At 46.4% G+C, this 21,821-nt stretch overlaps 1 long non-coding RNA gene across 1 annotated transcript; it reads right to left on the bottom strand.

Moving 5' to 3' along the window:
* Nucleotides 1-8,974: 8,974 nt before the first annotated feature.
* On the bottom strand, nt 8,975-21,323 carry LOC144172591 (uncharacterized). Its single transcript, XR_013323056.1, has 3 exons — nt 21,052-21,323; nt 19,452-19,500; nt 8,975-9,646 (listed from the first exon to the last, which is right to left on the bottom strand). It is a non-coding gene; the product is annotated as an uncharacterized LOC144172591 (long non-coding RNA).
* Nucleotides 21,324-21,821: the final 498 nt, after the last annotated feature.

The following is a 21,821-nucleotide window of genomic DNA, read 5'->3' as shown; positions in this document are numbered from 1 at the left end:
ACGGACATGCGCAGTTGAGATGGCGGCAACGAGGCTGCGTGTCCCACTGCGATATGTTGCCCCCTGCTCACTCGCATGCTTGCCTTGTCGCCATGCCGCAAGAGCGCTGCAAGCACTGAAAGTACTACCGCCGCTGCAGCTGAAGGTGTTGGTCACGATGAGAGCAATGCGGCGCGTAAGTGCCTGCAGCTGCGGCAAGTGCACGCCGGTGCTTCGCGGAAGTAGTGATAGATGGGAAGACGGGAGTCACGGTGAACGCCGCGAGCATCGTCACGAGAGACGCGCAGCGAGCGGAAGAGCTAGCCATCTCCCTGGCCATCGCGGACCCAGAGACGACGACGGTGCTTAGCGACTCAAAGAGTGCAGTGCGCAATTTCGCCAAGGGTTCGCTGTGCTGTGAAGCGGTGCGGGTGATCGAGCGGGTGAACATCGATGGACGCAAGGTGACAATCAAGTGGTTTCCCGCCCACGTGGGGAACGAGGTATCGGAACTCGCCACCAACCACAACGAGACGGCGAACGCAGTCGCGCGAGGATTAGCTGGCCGCGCGGCAGCAGTGGAATCATTTGCAGAGTGGTGTACCGAGACGAAACACTGGTACGATATCATTCAGTGTATCACCAAATATTATAGAAATAGTAGGAGGGTGCTGGCACCGCCTCACCCCGAGCTAACCATGGAGGAAGCGTGCACGTTCAGACAGCTGCAGACGAATTCACTGATGACCCCGGTCGTCACGAAACACATACAGCTAGAACTCTATACGGACGACACGTGCGTGTTGTGTAACAATGCTAGGGCCTCGACCGCCCACTTACTGTGGGACTGTGAAGTGCGACCTGACGAGGCGGCAATCAGGACAGACCTACCGCCGTGCATCCAAGAAGCAGTGCGCAGTTGTGACAAGGACACTCAACTATCAGCCGTCCAGCAGGTCCTGGCGGCCCTCGAAAAGCAGCACCGGAGTGAAAGCCGCAGGGCGACGCCCTCCCTTACGGGGCAGCAGCGTCCAACCCCGTAGCGAGTAGCGAAGGGGTTGTCCGAGTAGGGATGACGTCGGGATCGACGAGTGGCTACGTTCGGGCGCAGTGTACACACTGTGTCTGTTGCAGGCATTCAACAAACTTTTTCTTCCTTCCTTCCTTCGCGCGGGAACCACGAGCACGCTCTTGTAAGGCATACTGCTGAGCTCATCATGCTTTCTTGAAGAAAACCAGCCCACAGAAATCGAGACAAAAATAAATGCGCGCACCCTAAATTTTGATGGCCCTGCAATGTTTTGCGTTCGTGATGCAGTGGCTTGGGAATTGAACAATAAGCTGGCCGCCAAGAATGCGCCTCTGTTTAACGGAGTCATGGCTGAGTCATTTATCGGGTTCGGGGCTTGTAGCAAACGATAGATACATTAACATTACCAATATACAGTATTGTTATGTATTACATATACATTACATACATTACATACATTAACGATATACATTAACTGCAAGCATAGTGTGGACTGGGAAAATTACTGGCAGGATTCTAATATTAACAAAAATTAAGAAGGTTGGCAGGTCCAACTATTCTAAGGCCAGTTGCCCTTGCACATCAATTTGGCGGCCGGTTTTTTTGTGTGTTTTTTTGGCAGGCACACCAGTGCTTGTAGAAATCTGCGAAGCGGGCAGCACTGAGCATGCTTTGGGAGTGACCCAGGTGTCCATCGTTTTTTGCGCAAGTTACTGCACCCCATATGCAAAACTATGTCGGCAATGTGACGCCGGCACACACGGGGAGCAGGCGCTGGTGTCATCCGAACACACAGTGGCCGCAGATACTATCTCGCACAGATACTATCTCGCGCAGATACTATCTCGCTCTTGCGGCATGGCGACAAGGCAAGCATGCGAGCGAGCAGAGGGCAACATATCGCAGTGGGACACGCAGCCTCGTTCCCGCCATCTCAACTGCGCATGTGCGTGCGTTTTCGACGGCCGCTGCCAGGTGACGGCACCGGTACCTTCGGTCGTGCGCTCCGTGGTTCGCATTTGAATTGTCCATGACTGTACGTGAACATCTAATGTAGCGTGGGAAAGCCGCCCGTCGTACTTGTAGCCACAGGACCCATAGTGTGGACAGCGAACAAGCATTGATGTCGGTCCTCCGCTTTCGTATCATTGATCTGGGGTCAACAGATTCTGCTCTCAATGGCGCTGTTAGTTGTTATTTAAATCATAAGGGCGTCACCTAAGCATAAAACCTAGGACAAAACGAAATCAGTCCATAGGAAAACGCGCCCTGCTTCAGTTAGGGATTCTTAAAGTAGCTTGAGTCAGACGCCGTAGGAAAATGAGATGTGCGAAGTTGTGATTTCGCATAGGGCCAAGAGTATTTTCTTACGCCTTGAACAACTCTTAAACGTACAGCCATTTCGGAGTGACATGCACCTCCCCGCCCCGTGCAATAGGCACTTGGATCAAAAGACACTCAAAAGACACTCACAACCACTTGCCCCATCACTACATATAACTTGCTTTCATAATAACTGCAATGTACTATCCGTTTACATTGAAATACGGACAACGATGCGTGTGGTTTTTGGTTTGCGCTCCAAATTCTGAGCGAGGGGCTCTACCTGCGCAAATGAGAATAAGTTACCAAAGTGCTTTTCCCACCTTATTCCTACTGTGCATACACGGCCCGGGGCCACGGGGCGCAGCACGTACTGAAAGCCACGAACTGTGTTGTTCGTATTTCAATGTATCTAGATAGTGCAAGTTAAAAGCTATAATAGGGACGAAACGAAGCAAGATCACATATCTTAGAAAGCGGCACAAAATATAGCCAAAACAAAGAAACATAAAAAACTACTCCCACCTCCCCTCGCGGGAACCCCTGTGTAGATGCGACGCATAGGGGGTTCCGTTGTTGTTTCCGTTAGGTTGATTCTCCCATCGCGTGAAACGTGCCGTGAACCCCCTGCCGCGGCTATGACGCAATACAATCCAACACAATCCACTTTAATCCAATCCAAATCTAATCCAATCCAATCCAAGCCAAGCCAATCCAATCGAATCAAATCCAATGCCCCTCGCGAGAGAGTGTTCGCTATCAGAGAGGAGAGGGGGTGAGCGGCGGAGAGCGCAGCTCGCGCGGCGAGGAGAATGAATGGGGGAGGGGTGTGGACGGACAACGACGCCGTATGGAGGGACAAGGCGAGTGAATGAGATGCAGTCGCATCTAAAAGGATTCTCCCTGCAAACATGAACTGCGCCAATTGAAACGACAAGAACACAAAGCTTCACTAATGCCAATGACATTGTGCAACCCACTTGGTCTTTTTGTTGCGGGGTTTTTCAGGTTACCTGGTGAATGAGACCAATTATCACTAAATTTATATGTAGGCCTTCATAACATCACTAAAACAACAAATACCTTCAGGGAAAAAAAAAACCATGAGTCATTTCCAAGATGTAACGCAAAATTTACCTCGCGTAGTCTTGCTCATCGGGATATTCCGATCTCACGGCCGAAATGCAGCAGCGACCGATATCCCGTCCGGTATTGAGGAAATTGCCTCTACGACGTTTTCAAACTGTTTCTGCAATTCAAGCCGTAGCACCCATTCATCAATGCCAATGTGCGTCTCAGTGAGGCCAACATCAGCAGTATAACACCGAAAGGGTAAGAAACATCTTTTTCTGCAACAGCTTCATTACCGTGGTGTCGTGAAGGGCTACGGAAGTAGAAAGGCTGTGATAGCATAGTGGAGTGGTAGTAGCGGCTTTTCAACGGAGCGTGTAGTCTGGGGAGGCGCGTTCTTTTATCTCAACGCGTAGGTTCATGCGGGTAGACTTACGCCACATAACGTGAACCTTTACGAAAATTGCAGAAGCTCTCATTAAGAAGAATAACGCACTCTATCCATTATCATCCCAGCACATTCCTGTTTCGCGAACTTCAAATCGAACTCATGGACAGTTTACGCCAACCGAAAACAGCCATTACCATTAATCATATTATAACGTATGTTCTTTCATCCTTTCTGTGCTCCTCATCCCGCCCCACCAGAAATTATGTTGCTGGTAACTTTCACTTATTCCCACCAATACCGTATATGAAGAGCGATGACTACAGTTCATCGGTACTAAAATCTGGAAGAGGTTGCCTCAGGACATACGATAGGCTCTTAACTTTTGCCTCAGGACATACAATAGGCTCAAAACTTTCCCCTTAAAATAAACAAACATTTCCTTGCCCTCAGTGAAACTCCGTGACTGGTAGACAACCAAGACATAGCAACTAAAACCGGTTATTTCTTGTCTTCGAATATCACTACGCTCAAACAAAGTTTACTGCGAAGTTGTTATTCCTCGTCGCCTTTCTTTTTGTTTGTGTATAAAAATTCGACATCTCTGTTTTCTTACCCATGTTTTAGTGTGAGACTATGCATAATTGCATAATACCCTTATCTTTTTTTCTATGTTCGCTATGTTTTCGTATCTTGTGTTCTGTATCACGTTACAATGCCTTGTATCGCTACATTGGACACTGTATTAGCCTTTGGCTGCGGGTCCAAGCAGTTTTCGTTAGCTTTCGTTCTTGAAATGCACACAAAGTGAAACGAAAATTGAAATTGAATGAATGATTATTTTCAGAGAATTAGAGAGCCAAGGCGAATTGAAAACAACTGCGCAGGTCTGCTCCACAAGGGTCTACCTACAGAACCTACTCTTCTCTTTACTGCTTTGCTACCTCGACCCACAACACGACTTCGGACTATCTCCGCTAAACCCTTCCAGGACAAGCGCCTGTTTCAACCGGTGTCTAAATTTGACGCGTTGTTGTGAGCACCGTCACTTCCCATGTCAGAGAAATGAAAGCTCTTGAGCGCTTCATGCCCAGTTAACGAGAGGAAAACGGAAATTCGGGGCGTTGTCGCAAGGAGCTCCATAAGGGAAGGTCAAACCCTCTATTTGTATTAATTCCCGAGGCAATCCCCGGTCCGCCCCGGCTCCCCAACCGCAATTTCTTGGGTATACAGTCATAATGGTAGGTTTCTTTCTTGGGTTTCGAATGTAACACCACCACCTTGAGGCGTTGGCAATTTTTTAAAGCACATATCAGTGATTAGCGGTAGGGAAAGCCAGACCGGAATATTTTCTGCATACGCTGCAGTACGGAACCCTCGTTGGCGATCGTCTTCAAGCGCCCCAGATAAACGGAGGGGCACCAGGTCAATTTAATTCACTACACAGCCTATAACCCATCGTTCATAAATTGCCGGTAAAAATGAACCGTTACGCAAGATAATTCGTACATTCCTGTGATCTCATCGAAATGTTCATAACCTTTCTCTATCGTTTTAAAATGAGAAAACAGTACAGTCTGTATGGGTTTCAACTATCGCCACCTGCAAGCAGACTTGTACCATTGTGCATCCCTCGGCAAATTCCAAATTCTCTTGGTTCAGCGGAGCGTTCACAAGCCCGGACCTTCCAAGTCTTTTCATTGAAGTTTCGGTCACAAGAGAGCGTTTACAAAATGGTACTTTCCCGTACCGAAGCCGCCACGGGTTTCCCTATTAGCCTTGCCCTCTGGCCTTTCCATGACGCCAAATGCCAGACTAGAGGCACCAATCATCATGAGCCAATCAGTGATAATGTCTGTGACATCGCGGGGGCCGTTTCAACTGCATCCATAATGTGCCTACGCGCCAGATAGACGCCAATGTTGCCGGGAACAGGTGCCCGATGAAGGAGTAGCGTCAGCGAGGCGCCACCGGGCTCCATCCCATCGTCCACCACGACTGGCATCTTGTAGACCAACCGCCCCATTTATAAAAATGCGCAGGGGCCCCATTACCTGCAATTACGCCTGCGCGGAAGCAGACCTGTACATGCGGAACGTAATGGCAAGAGGCGAAACCTCATCCGATGCCCGTCGTGTTGCAGGCGCCATTCATCGACATCCTCTCAGGGTGTTATGAGCTGCATAACCCTCTCCCACCCCTCGCTACGAAAGGTAACCTGTGTAGGTGGAAGCCTCACCGACAGGGTTCCGGAAGAACCATGCATGCGTCTAAATTAAATAAACATACCTCACGACATGCTATAGCGATGGGGCCGAGCAAAGTAGAGAACCTCCGATGGGTGAGTAATGAAAAGTAAACCCAACAAAAAGAAGGAAATATTTCTGTTAGCCTGAGTTTGGTTGTGTTGCTGGCACCGCTTGTGCCACAATCTATTGCACAAAATATCTAAATCGATATTAGTTTCCAGATGAATTCCTTCCCTGGCCAAAAGAATATAAACACTTGGAAGTTTTTCAATTCATCTGCCCGCAAATGTGCATCCAAGCAAACAGCTCTGGACCTCAATCGTAAACAAAAAGAATGACCTTATTTGCGGGTATCATCCACAGTCTGCAGCAGAAAGCTGTGGTATTTAAGCTTATGGCTTACCCGTATATTAGCTGCGCAGCCCTAATCTTCTAGGTAGTGCGAAAAAAAAAAAGAAAAAAGTCTGCATGTGTAGCTGATGGACGGCGACATAAGCTTTTTTTCATACAAGTGGTTCGTTCACCTCTTTCGCCTTTGTATGCTAAATTTTTGCAAATATAACAGAAAGCGAATTCCTATCTCCCCACTTCTTTAGCTATTGTGCTGATGTCAATGTCGCATAGATATACTACGGATATTTCCCCTCCGCCGGCGAAAAACAACTGCTGGCGATAACGGGTATCAAGTCGCCCCGTGTGTGTCATCGGTTATCTCAACATAGTTCACCCCAGCAACACAGCTCCAGGTGGAGGTAGCAACTTGGCAAAAAGAGAAGTGTCGGCGGTGCCCGTTAAACATCTCCCTCACGTGCTCTTCAGTGGGTATTCGAGGCCTAATGTGTTGCTGCATAGCGGATCGAAATAGCGCTTGGAAAGTTTTCTGACGCGCCCTCAATATTATACTGCGGCGTGGTTTAGGCCGATAGGTACGCTTGAACGTGGGTGCCAAGTGGCGTCAACGAGAATTGTTTTGCTGCAGAAATAGGTGTCTATCTTTTCGCAGGTATAGGTTACAGTATAACGTGGGGTTGTGTGTTTCTTTACGTAGCTACGTTGGCGAAAGGTGTGCATCGGATTTTAATACGCATTTTTTCTGGACACTTATCGCGTGACACTTAGAGGTCTTTTTTTCGTCATTCGGTTTCTCAGCGAAAGAAAGAAAATTAACTAATGCTTCAGACTACGCTAAAAAACGTAGAATGCGATTCACGGACCTACGACCACATGATGCTGCATCCAATTCCAATTCGCTGGAAAGTACGACATGCGTGATACGTCGGGCATGCATTGAATCCATTGCGCATTGACTGGATGATGATCTGTTGAACTGCGTGCCTGAGAGTGCCCTGGTTCACTGTGCTTGTTGTTCTTTATGTTTTTGTCCTCGTAGACGTATCGTAACTTTTCCCTACAAATTGTTATTCTTCTAGAAGCACAAAAAGAAACCGCTGACTTAAAAAAAAAATTTCTGTTTTCGGTTTGAGCTGTACTTTTGAGCTTGTTTTTATGTGCTACCATCCCGCTACTGCAGTGTAATCTTACCCATCACCTACAATGTTACTGGTTACGAAACAAGTTTTCTAAAGTTCGGTGGGTGACGGATGGCTGCTGAAATTCTGTAAGGCGCATTCCTCAGTAAAACGACGTTTGGCTACACGAACAGTGAATAAAAATAAAATGGCGTTGTATCTGTAGCAGTAGGAGTATATGTAGCAGTAACCAATTATGAGGCGAAAACCTTGAATGTCTAAGCTGATTATGGCAGACGGTTCCAAAGCAGAATATACAGTACAGGAAAAAGAGCAAGGATGTTGACTGATACATGGGAAACAAAGAGAAATTCATCGTATTATCTAGACTCTCCTGACAACCTCGAGAGCACACACAACCAATCCGTGCTTTGTGACTCCAACTTTGCTTACGTGTCGTATTGTTGGACTTCTGGGTTTCGACGGCTGCGAATATTTTTACCACCGCCGCTAAAGCTGGAGAAAACAGGGTTTTTTAAATCATTTAAAAAGCATTTACATCTTACATGCTCATCACCTTTCAGTGCCCCATTTATAACAATCTCATTTCAGGAGGCATTCGAGTTTTATGGTATTATGTACAAAACTTAGCGATCTTTCGTCAATGTTTACGCAGTTCTAGTTAAAACTTCGAACATGAGGTCGTTAATTGAACGAGTCGCTGTCGGACGTACTCAGAAAATAGCAACACGAAAAAATTATGCTCCTAACGGCTACTATACCAAGACTGCATTTAAAATAGGAAGTTGTGTTTTTTAAACCTCTGTATAAATCTAGCGCGAAATGACATTACCCCGACAGGGAGCCCTTCGCAGAACCACTGCGTATATCGTTCATGACAGAGAACTTTTTATCCACTTCTTTATCAATTTCTTTTATTCAAGCACTACAAAATCTGTTTTTCATCTCGCAGTGAAGCATTTAATCATACACAACGTTTGCCGATTAGGGGCGGGTTTTACTGGAAAGCGAACTAAAAGGCGAAGTTGATCCTCAACAAGTAATACCGCGAGCTAACAAAAGGCTAGTGCATTGCCACGCGGCACCAAGTTATAAAAAAATGGAGATTTGCTTTTCTGATGGAGGCGAAAAGCAAAAACGCCCGTGTATACGAGATTTCGGCGCACGATAAAGATCCCCAGGTGGCCAAAATTAATCCGGAGCCCTCCACTACGGCGCGCCTCATCGCCTGCGTTGCGTCGGCGCATTAAACCCCACAATCAATCAATAAAAAAATGGCCCCAATCCACACTGTGAAGGTGGTTGGAAAACGAAGCTGTAAACAACACCCACACCAATTGCCCATGCGACGTCACTTGAATTCACACACGTGGCTCCACAAAGACGAAACGAGAGATTCTGCCAGCCGTTACCTATGGGGCGGCGGCCCGAACGCAGCAGCAGCGTCGGCCCCGGCCGGGCTAGAGCGGCGGACGCCGCCGCTGTAGCCCGACCGTGAGTCGTCAGAAAGAAAACGGCAAGGAGCGTCATTCGAAGGGTGAGACAGCGGAACCTAGCCACCCTGATGTGCTAGCTCGGGGCTACACCACAGCGCGACTCAAGCGCCGACAGCGAAACAAATCGGCGTGTTAGCTTAGTGATTCCCATTTATACCGATTTAACCTAGTTAGTTTAGTAAGTTTGAGAATTGCAAGAGAGTTGAGGGAACTCTTATAACCGCTATTTATCAGAACCAGTTGCTCCTTTCGCCTTTTAAAATACCGGTTAAAACAAAACCGAACAAAACACACTCGGCAACATATGTTTTTCCCAATTCAGGCATTTTTTAACAATGCAGGCTCACTGTGTAGGGTTTATTTTCAAATGCTTACATGTCATCGTCTATACGCAGGGCCCAAAAACTGAACACATCCGAGCTGCAGCGACCGTCGAAGCTGTACTCCGCAAAGGATCGGCCGCTTTTAGAAGCGAATGAGGTTATGCTGTCAACTGTGACGGAAATGGTTCTTCGAGGGGCGCGAACGCACGAGATGGCGGACGCCTTGCGGGAGGCACTCGAGTGCATGCTCCCCGAAAACAAATTGGGTCCAATCGACGCTGTGACCTCCACCTCCACCTGCGGGCAAGATTTCACACCGTAAGTACTCCGTGCAAAGAAATGTGCTCACAAATCAACGAAAGCAAGAGCACGTAAAGAAACGTATTTGAGCGCTTTCTTTTTGAGCTTATTTTTTAGTTCGGGTCCTGCGGAGTGGCCGGGGGACTGTTGCTATGAGTTTCCTTGTAGATCGAGTTGTTCCGTTCTGAGCTTATTGAGGACTATTATCAGCAGTAAACAGAAATTAGCAAGGGACGTTTTAGTACAGCCTGTTCACAGAAAGTCTGCCGTCCATGTTTACACAATTGAGAAATTTGCGAATCAGAGAGGCAGCTTTTTTTTCTGTTCGCAGCAGCCGCTCACAGCCGCGCATGCTCACAGCTGTGCGAGGAAAGAACCCGGTTTGTGGCATACACGCATCCGTGTCTAATGCGCGCGGCCGGGCCGGACGGCGAGAAGCCGAGTAGCCTGCCGCGCAAGTGACCGCAGTTCGTGATTTTTGTCAGTCGCATGCCACCACTCTGTCATATAAAGCCAAAAGTCATGAAAGAGTTTATGCCGCCTGTTTGGAAGCAACCAAAAGTGTTAAAAGCGACCCATGTAATCTCCGTTACAAGTGGCTGTAGCGACACTAAGTGGTTTCTGACCGGGGACTTTAAATGATTTATCCATCTAAGACAAACTGTACAAGAGTCATCGGTAAGTCGCTGCACCATTTTCTTATCAGTTGCCGTTCGTGCCGCCACAGAGAACCAAGAACCGGAAAAAAAGAAAGAAGAAGGGGGGAGGGGGGAATCGTAGAGAGGCACCCAGTTCCTCGCACGACGGCCGTGTTCGCCTCTCTTCGTTTATTTGATCACTCCCCCAAAACTTCCTGAAATATTAGGATGTTCCACCCTTCCTCTTTTGTGCTTCCTAGCATCTTCTCCCCTCCTTGCTGCATTCTTTTCATAGAGTATTCACGACTAACACGTGTGCGCGTTTCGAGAGGCCCTTAGGACACTTGTGGCGGCGTGAGAATTACAAAAATGTGCCCAAAGGCAAGGCAGAACAGCAAGTGAGCGGGCACACGTGGGCTGATTGGCGGGTTGTGCGTTTAGCAGCAGCAATTGCGTCTCAGCACTATTTAAACGAGTTGCTTTTAGATGTCTGGAGTATTAATGAAGCCAGTACTTTTTACGTGCTGGTACCTGCCGCTAACTGGTGTTCATATTCTTTTTTCTGTATGTTAAAGACGCTAGAATTTACAACCATTTTCCGCTTCCCTCGTTAATAAAATTATTGCATTTTCTGTGGACAGGAAAAACTATAAAATTACCCTTGATGTGCGGTGGAGAGCAAGAAAACTAAATACATGTGGAAGCAGAAATCGACTTTCCTTGCGTTGCTAGTTTTAATCGCCTTGATTATGTGCCTACCGTACAAGACCTTGTAGTTTTAAGCACGGCTTGTAAACATTTAGTTATATTTGTTTTCGAAATAAACTTACTTTTCCGTTCCTTTAAAGGCATAGTTGAGTGCACACGCCAATCTAATGGCTTTTATGCAAGCCTTATACTACCTTCTTGACCTTGCATTTTTAAACTGTTCTGCTGCGAACTATTTTTTAAAACGCAATCTCTGAAGAAGGCGACACCGAAATGCGGAACATAGAACAATAATTACAGTTATCATTATTACTACTAATCTTATTTTATTAGCTTCCTGTGGGGTCACAGACCAGGATTGTCCAAGTTAGTCGAAAACTTGGAATTACCACGATTTGAAGTTAACTCAAGCACCCCCCCAAAAAAGAGGTAGCTTAACGCTAAGAATTATGTTGCTTGTTTGATAACCTACTCCTCTTAGCTGGGTCTTTTTTTGCTAATTTCCGCTAACTGTCATTTCTAGATTATCTCCGAACATTACCTCCCTCCCACCCACCAGGCTTGCTTTATAATGATGTTGAAGATTCAATGCCACGTGCCAATATAAAATATATGCTTAACATTACATACATTCTCTTAGGTCCTTCAAAGTGGCGTTGTTTGCATAACGTTTTTTTTTTTTCAGTTTTCCTTTGAATGGGGAGCTAACAAATTCTTCCTTTTGAAAAAGGTTGCCACGGCTGGAGGAAAGGCCTGACTGATTTATCAAGCATTTGGCTCTGAAAAAGCAGTGTTTCACTCATATCTTCCCTTGTTTTCTTTTCTTTTTACTGCAGGTGCTGGCGAAATTCCCCGCCTGGGAGAACTCGAAGTACGAGGACTCTGATACACAACGCTGCATCTACGCTGGCTATGGAGGTGGCTGGAAGGCATTCATTTCATGCGGCTTAGTAATGGCGAAATTGGCAACTCGGCTGACGTGTACAAAAAACAAATTTCAAAATGCCAATCTGTATGCGTACGTGCTGTTCTTTTTAGTCATTTGCTGGCCCCCATTCGGGGTAGGGCGGGTTTTGGTTTTCACAATCCAGCTTATGTTTAGGCTAGAACCTATTACACTTTTCGAAACCACAAAACAAAATTTTCTAGCTTGAGCATAAACAAATCCGTTTAAGACACATTGCAATGGCATCTCTCTATGTAATTAGGGTTTTACTCAGTATACACAAGTAACACATTTTGAGCATGTTTGGAGCAGTATTTTCTGTCCATTTAAAATGCATTACTGGCGCATTTTGTCAGTATTTAAAATGTATTTTCTTTGCATTTTTAGTTAATATAAAATGCATTGAATATATATTTTCTATTGTATTTGGGCGATACATTTGGAATACATTTTAAATGTATTTAAAATGCATATGCAGTGTCGACAAAATGAAAAATAAATACAAAGTTATGTATGTATTAAATGCATTCAAAATACATTAAAAGTACGGCTTCTTTTCGCTAAGGCATCTACATCTGCTGCCATGCATAGCTTTAATTCCAAAACGCTAAAAAAACATCCGTGTTTCCAACAAAACTCTTTATCCTGTCTTTTGTGCTGTTTTTTTGTTGAAGCAGTACGCACCAACTGGCCCGTGTTGCCTATCTTGTACAGTTCTGTTTCTCTTATTCTAACCAACATGGGTTGAAGAAACGCCAATCACGTGAGATGCAATTATTGGAGTTCGCGACTGACTTCCCATTAACACTAATACTGACCAGGAAACTGACTGTTTATTTTTGATTGACCGAGTACCCCATCGCCGCATCATTTTTAAACTGTTTGCAATTGAATTAGATTTACGAACCCCTCAACTTTCTTTCACTTCGACAAACGTTTACAGCCGTTAAACATACAAGTTCTCCCACATGTTAAGTTACTTCCGGTATACCAAAAAGAGCGTTCTTTGACCCTTAATCTTTAAAATATACATAAGTGACTTGCCCGAAAATGTATCATCTCAAATGCGACTTTTTGCCAATGACTGCATTATCTACCAGTAAATTTCAGTGATTATGATCACCTTTCCATTCAAAACACGTGGACGTAATTTCTAATTAGTGTAAAAACGCTCTTAATGATTCCAAACATAAAGAAGTGTAAGGTGGTCTCTTTTAGCCGTAAGCGTGAGAAATTAAATTTTGGACTACCGCACAAGTAGCACCTAACTGGATCGCGCGTCATCCTGTAAATACTTCGTCGTTACACTCACAGAGTCCTTCTTAACAATACGGCGCAACAGAAATAAAGACTTAAGCTGAGGCGCACAGGACGAGCGCTGACTTCCCACTGAACTTTTATTACAAAAACAAGTTCTATTTATACGCACGCACCCGCACTACTACGATGAAACATTCTACCCGATAAGTAATCTATGTCAACTGTGCCGGAAACATGACATTCAAAACAGACCCCCAAATGATTATGAGCCCCCTCTCGCTCAGCACGTGTGTGTACATTGAGATGGCAAGCTAGGTTGCTTCGTTTCGCTTGTGTAGATACTCAAGTTCCTTTGTGGACAGGGCTATGGAAGGAGCGCTGACACAATCTTCGCCTAGCCTACTGATTTCCGCAGCCTCCACAATTTCCTTTCTCAACTGGTCACAATGATGCTGAATGACTTGGCATTCATCAGATTTCGGACTGCATTTCTCGGTGGTGCCCTTGCAGTCTCGGCAGTGTATGCCTTAGTGCCCTCTCACACTTTTGTGAACGTTGTTACTGTGTTCTCTGAGCCTTGTGTTCAGACACCTGCCCGTCTGGCCCACGTACTTTTTGCCGCATGACAAGGGAATCTCATAGACTACCGACGTTGTGCATGCGACAAACTTCGTTTTGTGCTCGATGGAGCACTTGCGGGGTTCCTGTTTCGGGAGGTACGTCCCGAAAGAAATGCAAAACAAAATGCTCGTGAGAACTACATGCATTATAATTTTCTTTACGCGCCGGAAAAAACCGATAACAGGAAATATTGTAGGGACTGCATCTTGACGCAGAAAACCGGGCCGTAAAAGTGCCGATTCTTGAAAGTGCAAGGAGCAAACCACTATGAACTGCAGCTGTCCAGGCGTCTTATCAAGCAGAGATGGGTTTCTACAGAACTTCACCCAGGATTCACACCTGCAATTTAATGGCTGCATTGTTTAGGCAAGTGTCGCAACAGATAAGTAAAAATAAAAATAAAACAGGTCAATGCAAAAAAAAAAAAGACGTCAGTAAGTAAAAACACATAGCAGGAAATATGTGGCAGCAGCGCAGCACAGAGCAGCACAACACAGTATACTGCGATGTAAAGATAGCTCGCGCATGCAAGCGCGGGAAGCAACGATCACTACAAGCGTTGTAATGCAACAGAGAAGGCACTAAGGTAAACAATTAAAGCGCATTGTTTGAGTCCGAGGGTCGCGCAATACTTCCGCCATTGGAATACGCTGAGAAGTCCTACGTTATTTGACACCCATTTCTCCGAACGAAACCTGAGGTGAAATGAAGCGATAACTAAGACATAACATAAAATTTCGGAACTTTTTTTAAAAGCACCACGGTACACAACCCCTTTTGCACGCCATCACCTGAGCTTGCTTATCGGGAGCATAAACGTACCTAAAGCACACAAAACCACCCGAACTGAAATAAATAGCAGCCAAATGGGCCTGCAATGGTTGAAAACTACGGCGTAGAAAAATATTAAACAGAAACAGCCGAAACCGACCTAAAAGGGGAAAACCCGCAAAAACGCACAAGAAGCAGTAGCTGAAAGTGACCAAAAGGCAACGAAAACACCCGAAATCCCATTTATAAAGTCTAAAGATGTCTAAATAGATTATATGCGCGATAACAAATGTTCATATTCAGGTATGACAAACCCTTGAAAAAGAAAAAAAAAAGCGGCAGCAAGATTTGAACCCGTGTTAGCATGATTGCATCGCAGGAGCGGAACTACTACACTACGAGACCAAGCGGTTTAAGCGATTAAATTGAGGGTCACATACACGTGCACATAGCTTCAAACAAGCCCCTAGATGGCGCCATGTGTCGCTTGGCTGTGCTGACTAGAAAACGCCTACACGCCAGTCACGTAAAACTAGTGCTCAAGTGAGGTATATGCTTATGACGATAACTGATGGCGAGAAGTATGCATATGACGAGAAGTGGGCCTCCTAACGCGTGCTGCAGGGCGGATCTCTTGGGGGCTTCTTGGCTGCCCGTTGCGCCAGCTTCCGGCTATACATTTTGTTGAAGCCAATTGTGAGCCCTTTGTTTTTATCAGCTGAAATGTAACACAAAAAACATTCAGCACAACAGTAATCTTTGTATGCCATCTTGTCGCTCGGTCAATGACCCTTACTTTCTGAACTACTCTAAAAACCGTTGTACAGGCAGTGACACAATATTTCGGACCACACGAGCGCGTGGCGAAAACTGCCGCTACTTATTCTGGACGGACGGCGCCTGCTGTCGAGACCGATGCAGCGCGCATGCGCGTCATTGCTTAATCGCAGGCACGCAAACTTTGCAGTTTCGGCAGCCGCGGTACGATTGTCAGTAAAGATATGTTCAGACTACCGACACAAAAGCCTTATCGTGGTCTATGGACGTAAAAAGACGGCATGTAATGCAGTTCAGTTGGCTGCGAGGTGAAATTACATCATTCTTTATTAAACTTATTACGACAGTTGCGGCAACAGTCTGAACCCCGCCTAACGCCCCACGGGGCGAAGCCTTTGTAGCATCCCCTACGCCTCGGTGTCCGGCCTACGACCGGACGGGTCAATTCAATGGCGTTTCCGCATGCTTTCTTTATGTTCTGTTTAATCGCCCCTCAGAACGTCTTTTCCTTCTTTAGATACAGTTGGGGAAAAAACAGGAAACATCAAAAAGACCATTACGGGTTACGGTAGATCAACACGCAGAAAACACCTGCGCAAAAGCCGGCGCAACAACCACCCACACAAGGACTTATATCTGTAATCGGTGGGCACGATATCGCAGAAAGGCATCGCCCCGTGGAGCATTAATGACAATGGGAGCACGGCTGCTGAAAGCGAGAAAAGTTGAGTGCGTACGAGTAAACAAGGACGCGCATGGGTGCTCCGTCGCTCTCGACAACAGGCGCCGTGCATTCACAGCGCGCAGCGGAGTTTTGGACACTCGCTCGCGTAATCCGGAATATTGTGTCCCCGCCTGAACATATCAGAACAAACCGGAGCCTATCTAAATATTTACACTACAGACGGAAAGCCTCTGCCGCACAGTTCCTTCCATAGTCGAAGATAAGCGATAAATGTAACTGTGAAGATAACATATACAAAGAAGGTTTTGCTTTCAAGGGCGACGGCTGACCGCTGACGATAAAGGATATAAGGTCGGATATAACGGATAAAGGATATAACGCTATTAGATATCGGTACATCCTTAACCGCAGCAACGTAAAATTAAATAAATTAGAGGTATGAATGCTTAAAGGAAAGCGCTCTCAGGGGTTCTTCAGTACGCACTGAGGGCAATTGCCGTTCAAACTCTACCCAGCGAATTTCCTCAATGAATAAGGAGTAGCTTTACGTAACAATTGCTTCTAAAATAAGCTGAAGCCCACTTTCTACATGTTCTTAGGTCCGGCCTTAGAGCAAAGGGGCTCTAAATAGTATTAAGTGCCCTTTTCTATAGAAATTTATGTTGCACTAAAATACGAACCTAAGTGTAGCTGTAAGAGCGTGCACACTTCCAAGGATCGGCATCGCAGGTGTTTAAAAGGCATCTATTCTCCACATAGATCTCGCGCTGCTACCTGTTCTTTTTAATACGGCAGTATTTTGTGGACTTTGCCAAACACAAGTTTGATCAGCCTATCTGTACGACCGACCGACGGACCGATTTTTTTGGCTAACTATTTGTCAGACGAAAAAAACCGGACCTGTGGACGAGGGTAAGAGCGCATATGCTCTAAACCTCCGACGGAAGTGTATTGAGGGAAAGCGCTCACCAGTTCAGCAAAAACCGCGCAAGCGCACTCGTCTAGAATTAGATGAGAGGAATAGTTAGACAATCAATACACAACCAAATAACCAAAACATAGCCGCAGATCATAGCTCACAGATAACCGATATTTAGCAGATTTTAGTGGGGGTTCGCTATCAATAACATGTCATTTGTGACTGTAGCGACTTCATTTCTTTACTGACCTTGACCAAATTCACCTTTTCAGTCCTCCTGTCTTCGCCTTCCACCCGATCTTCCTGGATTACACTGCCCCATCTCCTTCGCTAACTATCCATCCGGTACCCCCCCCCCCCCCCTCTTTACTCCGATCCTTATCTCAATCGTCGAGTTCCGCACCTCTTCTTTTCCTACTTGAAGAATTAATTGATTTGATTGATTGTAGGGTTTAACGCGCCGACGCAACGCAGGCGATGAGGCGCGCCGTAGTGGAGGGCTCCGGATTAATTTTGACCACCTGGGGATCTTTAACGTGCGCCGAAATCTCGTACACACGGGCGTTTTTGCTTTTCGCCTCCATCAGAAAAGCGGCCACCGCGGCCGGGAATCGAACCCGCGATTGAAGAATTAACACAAATCAGTGAATATGTCGAAGAGCGTGTATGTTCAGAGCGATGATGCGCCGTTACTAGCGTTCTTTTAATCCACGCGGGAAAAGATCCGCCGGCTCACATGGAATCCGCAAATTTTCGAGTTAGCTATATCGAGTCTCGAAGGCGCAGAGAAAATACAAAATGCGAAAACTTTTAAGGTACATGTGCAAAAACTACAACATCTAGTCATTCCCGGCCATTACGAAAACAAGCTGAACCAAATTGACCCGCAGCTTTTCCCCTTAACACGTCTCAGCGAGAGCAGCTAAGCTGCCAGCGCAAGTAATATTTCTTCGCGGAAGTCAGAGAACGAGACGACGAAAGCGAGATTTTCGAGAAGCCTTTTCTACAAAATTTAAATGGCCTCCATCTGTATTCCTTTTCACGGACTTTGCGGCACTATGCAGAAGCTCAAGGCGGGATGAGATGAAGCCAAAGTCGAAGTACAGCTTAGCACTCCTTATGGGAAAGCGTGAGTGTCCTCTTCGACGCACAAGGCGCCTTCCTTTCGCCTCGCGTTGTCGAAGAGCTTGGTTCTCTTACTGCTTGAGATGCTTTGCTGAGCGATCCAATTCCGGATAAACAACATCGAACGGCTTCGATCTGTCGTTTACGCGCTGCGCTGCTGCTCGCTCCGGCTGCCGCGTATGGAGAGATTTGAGTCCGATAGTCAATTTCGCAGCCTCTGCGTCCAACTTCCCTCGTTTCGATGCGTTCCTCCTCTCCCTTAGTTCGTCTGTAATGTACTGTCATGGACTAATAGCTTTCGCAACTTCCCAGCTTCAGCTTGCGCTATCGAAAGCATCGCTGTATAGATGCTCCCCAGATAACTAGCTTGCGAGCCTTTTCACGGCTTCCGACACAAGCGCCCGCTGTTCATGCCACGCCGGCTTTCTTCTTTCAACGATTCATTTGATTTTCTCTTTATAAGAGTCACTCGACCAGTAGAGCAAAATACAGCTCAATTAATAGCGTTTTATGCAAACTACGAACGACAAAAACAACCCAATTTGGAAACTGCAAGACAGAATTGGCGGCATAAATGCCGTAATAAAATACAATCGCAAACATATATTTACTCCACTGAGCTTAAATGTTCAAAAGGGCCAAAAATGTTCGGCCCTTACACCTTCTATCGGGGTTGACCATCAAAACTGAAAAGCGGCGGGCATAATGTTTATCTTTAGGTTTACGTGCTTAGTAAAACTTTTTGAACGGGGTTACACAAGTATGGGTTGCTTTACGCGCCCCCTTATGCTGAGATGTAAACCCTCAAAGGTCTTAATAAGTCCTCAAGCTCCCCAAGATGACCTCGGCAACCAAGGTTATTTCTATGGGTTTTTCAGCCCAAAACAAGGCTTGGTGTATCCTTCTTCATTACTCACATCGGATAACCTCATATCCTGCAAATGGGCACGAGTCTTCGAAGGCTTGTGCGCCGTGAAGCAAACAGAAACAGTTGGCGCCCTTTTTGAACGTCAATAAATTTATAAACACCCACACACAATGTATGGAACGAATACGAAAACTCAAATGCACACAGGCACATAGCCTGCCCTGTTTTGAAAAAAAAAACTGCGACGCACTTGAAGACTGGGATGATATGCATAAACAGCCCTTTTAACACTGTCCAAGTGGTAACAATGCACGAACACGTTCATGCTACACAACCTGTGACAAAGTCCTCACAGGAGAACAATACGTGAAACACTTGTAACTCTCACGTGAATACTTGGAAATGTTAGACATGATAAATAAAAACGACAGCGCTGCTGAGCCACAGACAGAAAGACAAAAGCAAAAAGAAGGATGCACCCTACCTTGATAGTTATCGCCCCATAGCACTGACAATCTGCCTGGGCAAGGTTCCTGTAAATATGATAAGACAGTTGTATACTTTTAAAATACAATGGTCTACTCGAGTGCTCCCCGAGCAAACTTCAGGGCATGGAGACCCACGAACAACAAACTTGTGGCAATAAATTCCTTCATAAATGACGGCTTGATAAACGGCCCTGAATAATTGTGTTCCTTGCCTGCAAATTGCTTGTGACACCGCTTGGCGGTACATCAGCCTCTTAGGCCTGAAGTTTTTTTGTATTGAGAAATATAGCAAGCGCACTCGGATGCTACCTAGGTGCCCAAGAGAACGAATAGCATGAGTGCTAGAACTGCACTCGCTAAGAATCCACCGAGGTAGCTCAGTGGTTAAGGCATTGTGCTGCTGAGCACAAGGACGCCGGTTCGTTTCCCGGCCGCGCCGTTCGCTTTTCTGACGGAGGCGAAAAACAAAAACGCCCGTGTGTATAAGATTTCGAAGCACGTTAAAGATCCCCAAAAATCACAACCTCATTGCCTGCGTTGCGTCGGCGCGTTAAATCCCAAAATTAATCAATGCATCTGCTAGGATACAGGGGCAACAATGTGGCGTGCCGCTAGGTGGTTTTAAAGGCTAGTTATTATTTATTGTTTCGATAAACTCACCTTGGAAGGCATCTCCTCCACCAGGTTTTAATTCTATGTAGGTGGACGGCGCCGAGGTGTCTTTAAATTTATTTAAGCTGGCCATTTGTGAACACCACGTCCAGCTTAGTGTAACGAACCTGCTAACTCGGCAAACACATTGGTTTAAGATTAATCCAAATGCAGACAGGTCTAGATATCATATTGACGAGACAGTCAAGTAGCGTCAAAAATTAACACAAACACTTAAATGTTTCGCTCCACAAAAAACGACCTACTATTACATAGAAAACAACTTAACCACAAATGCGTAAAAACAATGAACATCCTAAATGTCTTGTCACATCAAACCTCACTCGTAGGGTGCCGACCACCTTTGGGGTATGTTTTTACCAGCCTTATACGGTCTTGATAGGAATAAGAAAGTATCGCGAATAGGGCAGCCATGAAAACATCACCAAAATCCCGGGCCCAGTGCCGCACTTGGGGCCTTGCCTCGCGTCTGGCACTTTCCGTATTAGCCCATCATACATTCTATACGTCGAGTGTCCTAAATGGTGCCTAGAATATAATAAAATGCCCAGGGAAATATTCTAAAATAGGACCTTCAAAGAAACCTTGCTTCAACCAACGAAGCTGGAGAACTTGAACACGAATCCTTTCCAGGGGTTTGAAGCTTGCGAGGTATAATGAGAGGCCATCCAACCTGTCACGTGATGTATCTACCGACTTGGAGAAAGCGACAAGGGAGAGCCGTAAACAGGTTGAAAGAACTGTACATTTAATACAGATACCCTCGAAGCACACTAATAACCAAAAAACAAAAAAAAACAAAAACAAAAAAAGCAATTCACACCCCCAAATACTGAACCACACACACAATATACAACCAACTGCAATTTCCACCAAGTCGTACACAATGGACGGCTAATACGTGTATCTAGTGGACGGGCCTACCCTAGTCGCTGGCATTGACGTGGCACAGACCTTGCGTGGCTGCGGGGTACAACCCGTAGCCGTCAGGGGTGGTAGTGCCGGCGTCGCAGCGCGGTCGTCCTGGATACTGCGTCGGAGCCGCGTGTCCCGACACGGGTCCTCTGGTTACCCCTGTGGTAGCTGACTCAGCAAAGGGCAGTACCTGTACTGGGCATCTCCGCTGTGACAGCAGGGGGCAACCGGGAGGATCAGGAAACGCCGCGTGTAGGGACCGTCACGACATATGTTGACGGCTGTAGATGCTGGACGCAAGGGCCCCACAGTCGCCGCGGGGGACACCAAAGACCGTACGACTGCGGATTGGCAGTACGACTAAGAAGCCTTAGCCAATGCGACGTCGGCCCGGTCTTGCCCAGGCTTGCGTGGCGTAATCGATGGCCTGGCCGCATACCCTTTGCTTGCTCCCCCCAGGCCGGCTGCCTTTCGACCGGTTTGCTCCATCCGGCCCTTGCGCTCCCACACAGACAACTTGTCTCGGCCATATTTTTCCCGCCCGTCGCGGCTTTCTTGCATCGGCTGTACTTCTATAAGCCTCGCCGGTCGTTGTCCCACTCGCCACGACCTCATATCTGTTCGCCCGGACTTTCTCCGATTAGTCCATTTCTTCCGGGCAAATTCGAAGTCGTTTCGCGGTTGCTGTTCCTCACCTTCTTTGGCCCTGGCTTTGCACATGCCTGGTCATCGCAGTCACAAGCGGAGATTGCCCCCTATACCATGAATCATGAAAGCAA

Source organism: Haemaphysalis longicornis, unplaced genomic scaffold (genome assembly GCF_048455015.1).
Source record: "Haemaphysalis longicornis isolate Haplotype H1 unplaced genomic scaffold, Haemaphysalis longicornis Haplotype H1 scaffold_244, whole genome shotgun sequence".
NCBI lineage: Eukaryota > Metazoa > Arthropoda > Arachnida > Ixodida > Ixodidae > Haemaphysalis > Haemaphysalis longicornis.
Note: the sequence above shows the minus strand (reverse complement) of the source record. Positions and strands in the feature narration are given on the sequence as shown.